The following is an 8,407-nucleotide window of genomic DNA, read 5'->3' on the forward strand; positions in this document are numbered from 1 at the left end:
TGATTTCAAAATATATTATGTACTTGAAGCAATCACTTATAATACTCCATGACACCTACACTCTAGTAAAACTGGTATTTTCTATCCACATGGGTTTAACCATTCTGTCCATTTCACATAATAATATCTTACACTATATGGTCTGATTTTTTATTGCTTTACACAAAACATGGTCAAACTTCATGATATTATCATATATAGCAATACTTTCTTTTTTATTTTAACTGTGGTAAACTACACATGAGAAAATGTATCGGTATTTTTGCTTAAACATTTATTTATGAATTTTTGTACAATATATTTTGATATTTTTCTCTCCCTCCACTCTTCCCTGACCTTCCCCAACTTCCCTACCTACCCAATTTCATGTTCTCCCTCTCTCTCTCTCTCTCTCTCTCTCTCTCTTCCTCTCTCTCTCTCCCTCTCTGTCTCTCTCTCTCTGTCTCTGTCTCTCTCTCTCTCCCCCCTCTCTCAAAAAGAAAGAAATGAAAATCAAAACAAACAAAAAATCCAAGAAGACAAAAATCCCCCCACATGAGAAGCTGGAGGGTGGTCCGGAGGAGCTTAAGGGGTTTACAGTCCCATGGGAAGAACAATGATTTCGGCTACCCAGATGCCCCAGGATTCCCAGGGACTGAACCATCAACCAAGGGGCACACATGGTTTCAGCCAAAAATGTGGCAGAGGAAGGCCTTGTAGGGCATCAGTGGGAAGAATGGTCCTTGGTCAAGAAAAGGCTCAACAGAAGCCCCAACAAAGGGAAACTAAGGAGGGGGTGGGAGTGGGTTGTGTGGAGGGGCATATACATGGAGGTAGGGGGAAGGAGGGAGGAGAGGTTAGGGGGTCTTAGGGGAGGAGGGATATCTGGAAATGTTTTACCATTGGCAATGTAAATGAAGATGATATTCAATACCTCTCCCCCCCCACATACACACACAAAAGTCATAAAAAACTAAAAACAGGCACTGGAGAGATGGCTCAGCGGTTAAGAGCACTGACTGTTTTTCCAGAGGTACTGAGTTCAATTCTTAACGCCAATTTGGTGGCTCACAACTATATGTCATGGGATCTGATGCCCTCTTCTGGCATGCACTACATATGAACACAGAAAACTAATACATAAATAAATAAAAATTAAAAAACAAAAGAAGAACCAAAAGTAACACACACACACACACACACACACACACACACACACACACCATGGACTCTGTGGTATATTGGCATTCCCTGGAGTGGTGAGGATGATGTATATACTGAGTGATAGTACATCAGAGAAAACTAATTTTTCATTTCCCAGTAGGAATCAATTGTAAATCATTTCTTAACTAAGAATGCTGACTAAGAGTGGGGCTTTGTGTCCACCTCCCCTTCTCAGTATTGGAACTGTACCTGGTTTGGACCTGTGCAGGACCTGTGCATGCTGTCATAGTCTCTGTAAGTTCATATGTACATCATCCCTGTTATGTGCAGAAGACTCTGTTTCCTTGGAGTTGTTCCCTGCCTTTGACTCTTACAGGGGAAGGGTTTTGTGAATACACCCAGTTTAGGACGGGGTGCTTCATATTTTCTCACTGTCTACACATTGTTCAGTAGTGGGTCTCTGTGTTAATTACCATCAACTGAAAGAAGAATCTTCTCTGATGAGAGTTGAGAGATACATTGCTTTATATCCACATGTCTTTAGGAGCTGTTTTATAACTATGTTCCTTTAACAGAATAATAGCAGTAAGTTTTCCTCTAGTCCCATGACCTAGCTAGTCTCAGGTTCTTCGCTACTTCAGCATTCTCATGTATGGATGGGTTCCATCTCATGGAGTGGGATAGTACTGTGGACTGGCATCTGTATTCCCCTAGTGCTTATAAAAACATCTGCAAGGTCCTTCTGTTGTTCAGAGTTTCCATTGAGAAGTGAGGTGTCATTTGAATGGGTCTGCCTTTATATGCAACTTGTCTTTTTCCCTTGCAGCTTTTAATATCCATTGTTTGTTATGTACATTTAGTGTTTTGATTATCTGCTAAAGTTAATTTATTTTCTGATCCAGTCTATTTGGTGTTCTGCATGCCTCTTGTATGTTAGATAAATTTTTATGATATATTTTATATAAAAATATGTAATTTTGTGCCTTTGACGTCAGTTTCTTCCTTGTCTATTCCTATTGTTTATAAGTTTAGTCTTTTCACGGTGCTCCACATTTTCTAGACTTTATTTAGGTTTAACATTTTCTTTGACTGTTCTACCTTGCCTTCAAGACCCGAAGTCTTCCCTTCCATATTGTCCAGTCTGTAGGTGAGTCTTACCTGTGAGCTCTTTGTTTAACTTACTGAGTTTTTCCTTTCCAGTTTGATTTCAGTTTGGCTTTTCTTTTGTGACTCCATTTCTTTGTTAACTTCTTCTTTGTCCTGAATTCTTTTTCATTATTTTCTTCAACTGCTTCTTAGTATTTTCATGTTCTTCTTTTGCGGCATCCTCTATAAGATCACTGAACATATTTATAATTGCTATTTTGAAACATGATTTATCCTTGTCTTATGATTTAGCAACTATATTGTGTTTCTCCAAGCCTATTGCAGTAGAGTTGCTGGCTTCTGGAGGAGGCATACAGTTATTAGCTGTTCATGTTTGTGTTTTGTTGCTCTGGGTTCTAGACATATAGAGTAATGACATTTGAAATGTTTTCTAGTATAGCTATCTCATCTCATCTTTGTTGGTTGTGTGTTCTGTTCTTTGTTTACTGTTGCCTATTCTGGTTCCTAGCCAAGCATGGTGTCTTAGTCAGGGTTTCTATTCCTGCACAAACATCATGACCAAGAAGCAAGTTGGGGAGGAAAGGGTTTATTGAGCTTACACTTCCACGTTGCAGTTCATCACTAAAGGAAGTCAGGACTGGAACTCAAGCAGGTCAGGAAGCAGGAGCTGATGCAGAGGCCATGGTGGGATGTTTCTTACTGGCTTGCTTCCCCTGGCTTGCTCAGCCTGCTCTCTTATAGAACCCAAGAACACCAACCCAAAGGTGGAACCACCCACAAGGGGCCCTCCCCACTTGATCTCTAATTGAGAAAATGCCTCACAGCTGGATCTCATGGAGGCACTTCCCCAACTGAAGCTCCTTTCTCTGTGATAACTCCAGACTGTGTCAAGTTGACACACAAAACTAGACAGTACACATGGTGACTGTAGGGTCCTTGATAGGGAGTAGTTCTGGGGGTTGGCAGTAGTCACAAAAGAATGTGGATGGGACAGAAGGTAAGACTAATAGGGGCAGTGGGAAAAACTAGGGGGACTCTTGGTATGTCCCCAGAAGCTGAGTCCTTAGATGGTGGAGACAGGCTGTGAACAGGGGATCCTATAGACAGTCTGCAATAGCCACTAAGCATAAGTGAAGAGACCACCATGGAGGACAGGAAGGACGATAAATGTCACACTTCCTCGAGTATCTAGTGTGGCTGCTGTGGCTCCCTTCTAAAGAGTGGGTCTGTAGGCCAACAGGAGCAATAAAAGAATTGACACAATCCATAAGAAAGGGGTTAAAAGGGAATTGGGAAAGAACTTCAGGGAACTTAGGTCTGTGCCAAGAGGCTGAGACCTTAGGAGATGGAGGTAGTTGGAAAGAGGAGTTCCTGGGGACAGGCTGTAGCAGGACTAAGAGTAAATCTGAACGGATCAGAATGGAGGACACAAAAGATGATAAAGATCACCTATCTCATTATAACATTTTTTCTAAAATTTTATTACTTTGATTTATTTGTGTGCATGTGTGTATATGCATGTATGTATGAATAAGCACATGTCATTACTCAGGTTGTCAGAGGGCAACTGATAAGACTCAATTTGGCTCTTTCTTTTGACTCCCTGGTTCTAGGGCTCAAGCTTAGGGTTTCAGACTAGTCAGCAAGTACTTTTGCCACTGAGTTACCTTGCTTGTCTTTATCTTAATGGAATTTTAATGTCCACCACAAGTAGTATTGTATATCATACTGAAACGATAACACTCCTCATTATTCTCTCCACTCACACTCTCTGGTAAACTTAGTAGATCCTCAGACCTTAGCACAATTGACTCCATGATAGAAGTACCATTTAGGCTGTAAAACTCAGCACATAAACAACAGCACTTGCCAAACTAAAACAAAGACTTAATCCATCAAAGTGCATAGAACCTGGGAAAGTCTCTAAATGTACTAACCTTGTTTTTTAGCTTCTGAAGTTCTGCTTCTGGCTAACTATTCTTGTGAACTGAGGCATCTAAACTCAAAACATGGATTTTGTGCTTAAAAGCTCATCCTGAGAAAGGCTCCAGACTACACTGGGATCCCAAACACCAGTGAAGTCGCCAGCCAGCTAATAAAGCTTTAGTCACAGCCTGGTGGTGGTGACGCACGCACGCCTGTAATCCCAGCACTCTGGGAGGCAGAGGCAGGCGGATTTCTGAGTTCGAGGCCAGCCTGGTCTACAGAGTGAGTTCCAGGACAGCCAGGGCTACACAGAGAAACCCTGTCTCGAAAAAACCAAATCCAAAAAACAAAACAAAACAAAACAAAAAAACAAAACTTTAGTCACCAGCCACCTAATAAAAACTTTCTATTGGCTTAAACCCATATCTAATCAGTCTTCTATGGTGAACACACCCCAACATTTCTGGAGGTCCCACCGACATCCCAGAGACCAGACCTCGAGATACTTGAGTGTGTTGGTCAAAGGGCCTCCTATGGACTATGCACCCTGAGATGTTCCAGATCCCTGGGGTTCCCTTTGACCGGTTGCTGCCTAACACTTCAGAGGGGTTTAACATCATCACCCCAAAAGGAAACAAGAATATTTGAAAGAGATCTACCTAACGATCACTCTTGGGCATATAGCCAAAAGATGACCCACCATGCCATAGGGGCACATCTTCCACTATGTTCATAGTAGCCTTATTTATGATAGGCAGAATCTGGAAACAACCCAGATGTCCCAAAGCAGAAGAATTGATACATAAAATGTGGTTCATTTACACAATGGAACACTACTCAGCTATTAAGAACAAGGACATCCTGAGTTTTGCAGGCAAATGGATGGAACTAGAAAATATCATCCTGAGTGAGGTAACTCAGACCCAAAAGGACATGCATGGTATGTACTCACTAATAAGTGAATATTAGCCAAAAAAAAAAAAAATACAGAATGCCCAGGATGCATTCCACAGAACTCAAAAAGGTCAACAAGTCAAAGGGTCCAAATAAGGATTCCTCAATCCCATTTGGGAGGGAGAAGAAAGCAATCTCAGGAGGGGGAAGGGAGGGAGAAACCTGGGTGGGAAAGGGGACAGGGAGGGGAAGAAGGGAACATGATCATGTATTGGGGGGGTGGGGGTGGGGAACAGGACTGAAGCCCTGGGGACCAGCACAAAGAATGGAAACAGGCAACCTTGGGATGTAGGAGGTTGGGGGGGGGCTCCAGAATGCACCAAAGACCTGGAAGGTGAGGGACTCTAGTGACTCAAAGGGAAGGACCTTAGATGAAATGCCCTACAGTGGGGAGAGGGAACTTGTTGAGCCCACCTCCTGCAAAAGGACAGGGCATCAAGTGGAGGGATGGGGTTGCCAACAACTCTGACCCAGAATTGTTCCTGTCTGAAAGAACTGCAGGAACAAAAATGGAGAAGAGCCTGAGGGAAAGGAAGGTTCAGCTACAGTCCCAAAGTGAGATCCAGCCCCAAGGCCTGACACTATTACTGAGGCTATGGAGTGTTCACAAAAAGGGGCCTATCATGACTGCCCCCCCCCACCCCATCGAAAGACCCAACAAGTAGCTGAAAGAGTCAGATGCAGATATTTACACCCAATCAATGGACAGAAGCTACTGACCCCTGTGGTCGAATTAGGGAAGGCTGGAAGAAGCTGAGGAGGAGGGCAAACCCTGTAAGAGCAGCAGTCTCAACTAACCTAGACTCCTGAGATCTCTCAGATACTGAAACATCAGCTAGGCAGCATACACCAGCTGGTATGAGGCCCCTGACACATATGCAGCAGAGGACTGCCTGGTCTGGCCTCAGTAAGGGAAGATGCATCTAACCCTCAAGAGATTTGAGGCCCCAGAGAGTGGGGAGGTCTGTTGGGGTGGAGGGGGGAACATCCTCGTGAAGATGGGGTAGGGGTGGGGGGGAAGAGGTATGGGATGTGGAACAGTCAGAGGGTGGACCAGGAGGGGGCTAAAGTTTGGACTGTAAAAAAAAAGATTAATTAAAAAAAAAAACTAATACAAAAGAAAACTACCTCTAGAAGTAACTCTGGTTAAAGTGCCTTCTTCTTTTTGAACACATTGGTGAAGTCAAATGCATTTGCTGATCCAGTATCCAGGACCTATGTCCAGGTGCATGAATGTGGAGCTCTCTCTCTCTCTCTCTCTCTCTCTCTCTCTCTCTCTCTCTGTCTGTCTCTCTGTGTCTGTCTGTCTGTCTCTTTCTCTCTCTTGGTGTGTATCTCTCTCTTTGTCTCTATGTCTCTCTCTGTCTGTCTCTCTCTCGGGGCATGTCTCTCTCTGTCTCTCTCTCTCTCTGTGCGTGTGTGCGTGCGTGCATGTGTGTGTGTGTGTGTGTGTGTGTGTGTGTGTGAGTTCTGGTTCTGCGAATTGACCAGTGGTTTTCTCTGGTACTAGAACCCCCTGGCTTAAGCTTGTGTAGGCTCTCGTTGAGGATCTGAATCCTTTCTGCTCTGCTGGGTCACAATGGTAGGGACAGGACATGGACACAGGATAACCTTCAAGAGCCAGAGCACTTGCTTGTTTTCTTGCTTGGCTCCTGCTCTCAGTCGGGGTTGGTCCCTGTGTGGAGGTGGGGAAGGGCCAGGCCTCTCATCCAGGGCCCCTGCTATCTAAGTGCACACAAGGAAGGGGAAATACTCCACCACCACCCCCAGTTGAGCATTACCTCTGCTCCCTGCTTGCTCCAAGTAGCCCCAGGGGAGAGAGAAAAGTTCCTCTGAGCTAAGCCCAAAGGAAAAGAGACATTTCAACTCCATATTGTTCATGATTTCTGTCTCCTTACTAACCAATGATCTGTATAATTGAAAACACCGAAACCCACCATTCTCTGGGAAAAAAACAAAGTGGAAAATTGTCCCTGGGCTGGGCACAGGGATCCCTGACACATCACATATATTCAACAGAATTAATTTTCCCTTCCGGCCAGCACTGACCAGAGACATTGAACAACAACTTTGCTAGGTTCTTTTTAAGGGACAAAAGACAGCTACTAAAAAGATATCCTTTGTCACCCAGTTGGCTCCAAGTATTAAAAGAAATTATAAAGGTTAAAGGTATAAGCAGGTCCCAGTTGCTAGAGGTAGTTCCAAAAATTTTTTAACAACAGAGAGCTTACTGGGAAAAGCTTTTTTGTTTAAATTGAAAGCCACGTCACCGTCTCTGAGACCTGTTCTTTTTTTCCACTAAGGGTAAAAATACATAGTCCAAACCCCCACTGTCCTCAGGCCTGGACTGGAAACAGAGGAAGACAGATACAGGGAAGTTATTAGCTAACGTGACTACAGATCAGCAACCCATATTTCATACTGACTTTTACTTACGGATGCCCACTATAAATGTCAGGTCATATGGAGAAAAGGAAAGATGTGGGACTTTATCTTTTCAGATAAGAGTTTACGATGCCATGCATACCCCTCGCTGGGCCCCTGGTTGCCAGAACAATGGAGTTTCCATCATAAAAATTGGGGTTGTAAAACTGAGGCTTCCTGAAAAATTCCTTTAAAAAATTCTGGCCTTTGGAAAACAGGAAAAACCTGGGGAGTCAGACTCCATGCCACAGGAAGGGACCCCGGGGATAAAGTTCATCATTCCAAGCCAGAAATCAGCCAGCATTCCTGGTTGTGCTTAGACACTGGACCCACATACCACATAGGGTTTGGAACAAACCAGATAGTCAGTTCATTGACTAACCTAACTCACTGTGACTGCACTCAACCCAAATTAACATTAGAGGACTTATAAGGAGCTAAAACTTGCCTAATATCCAAAACCTTTAACCTAGATAATTCCCCTCATTCTGATGCTGGCTATTCTAATTTTCTGGTTAATTCATATGAATAACAACAATAAATCTGAGCCCTTGAGACTACTTCAAGGGTATGTACCAATGGTTTGACTAAAAGCACCTCTTCTGATTCTTTCCAAATTAAGTAGACAAGTTGATCAGGACCTAGATGTATTAAAGCAACTGCCAGTTCCCTTGTAGAAATGACCCTTCAAAAGTATAGAGACTTAGACTTACTTCTAATGAGATTGAAAAAACATCATACGACTTTGGGAGAAATCTGTTCTTCTATGGTAATTGATCATGAGTAATTAGAGAAAATCTTGCCATAGTTGGGGAAATATTTGATACAGTCTGTTCTCTTGGTCCCCCTGACT

Source organism: Apodemus sylvaticus, chromosome X, assembly GCF_947179515.1.
Source record: "Apodemus sylvaticus chromosome X, mApoSyl1.1, whole genome shotgun sequence".
NCBI classification, from domain to species: domain Eukaryota; kingdom Metazoa; phylum Chordata; class Mammalia; order Rodentia; family Muridae; genus Apodemus; species Apodemus sylvaticus.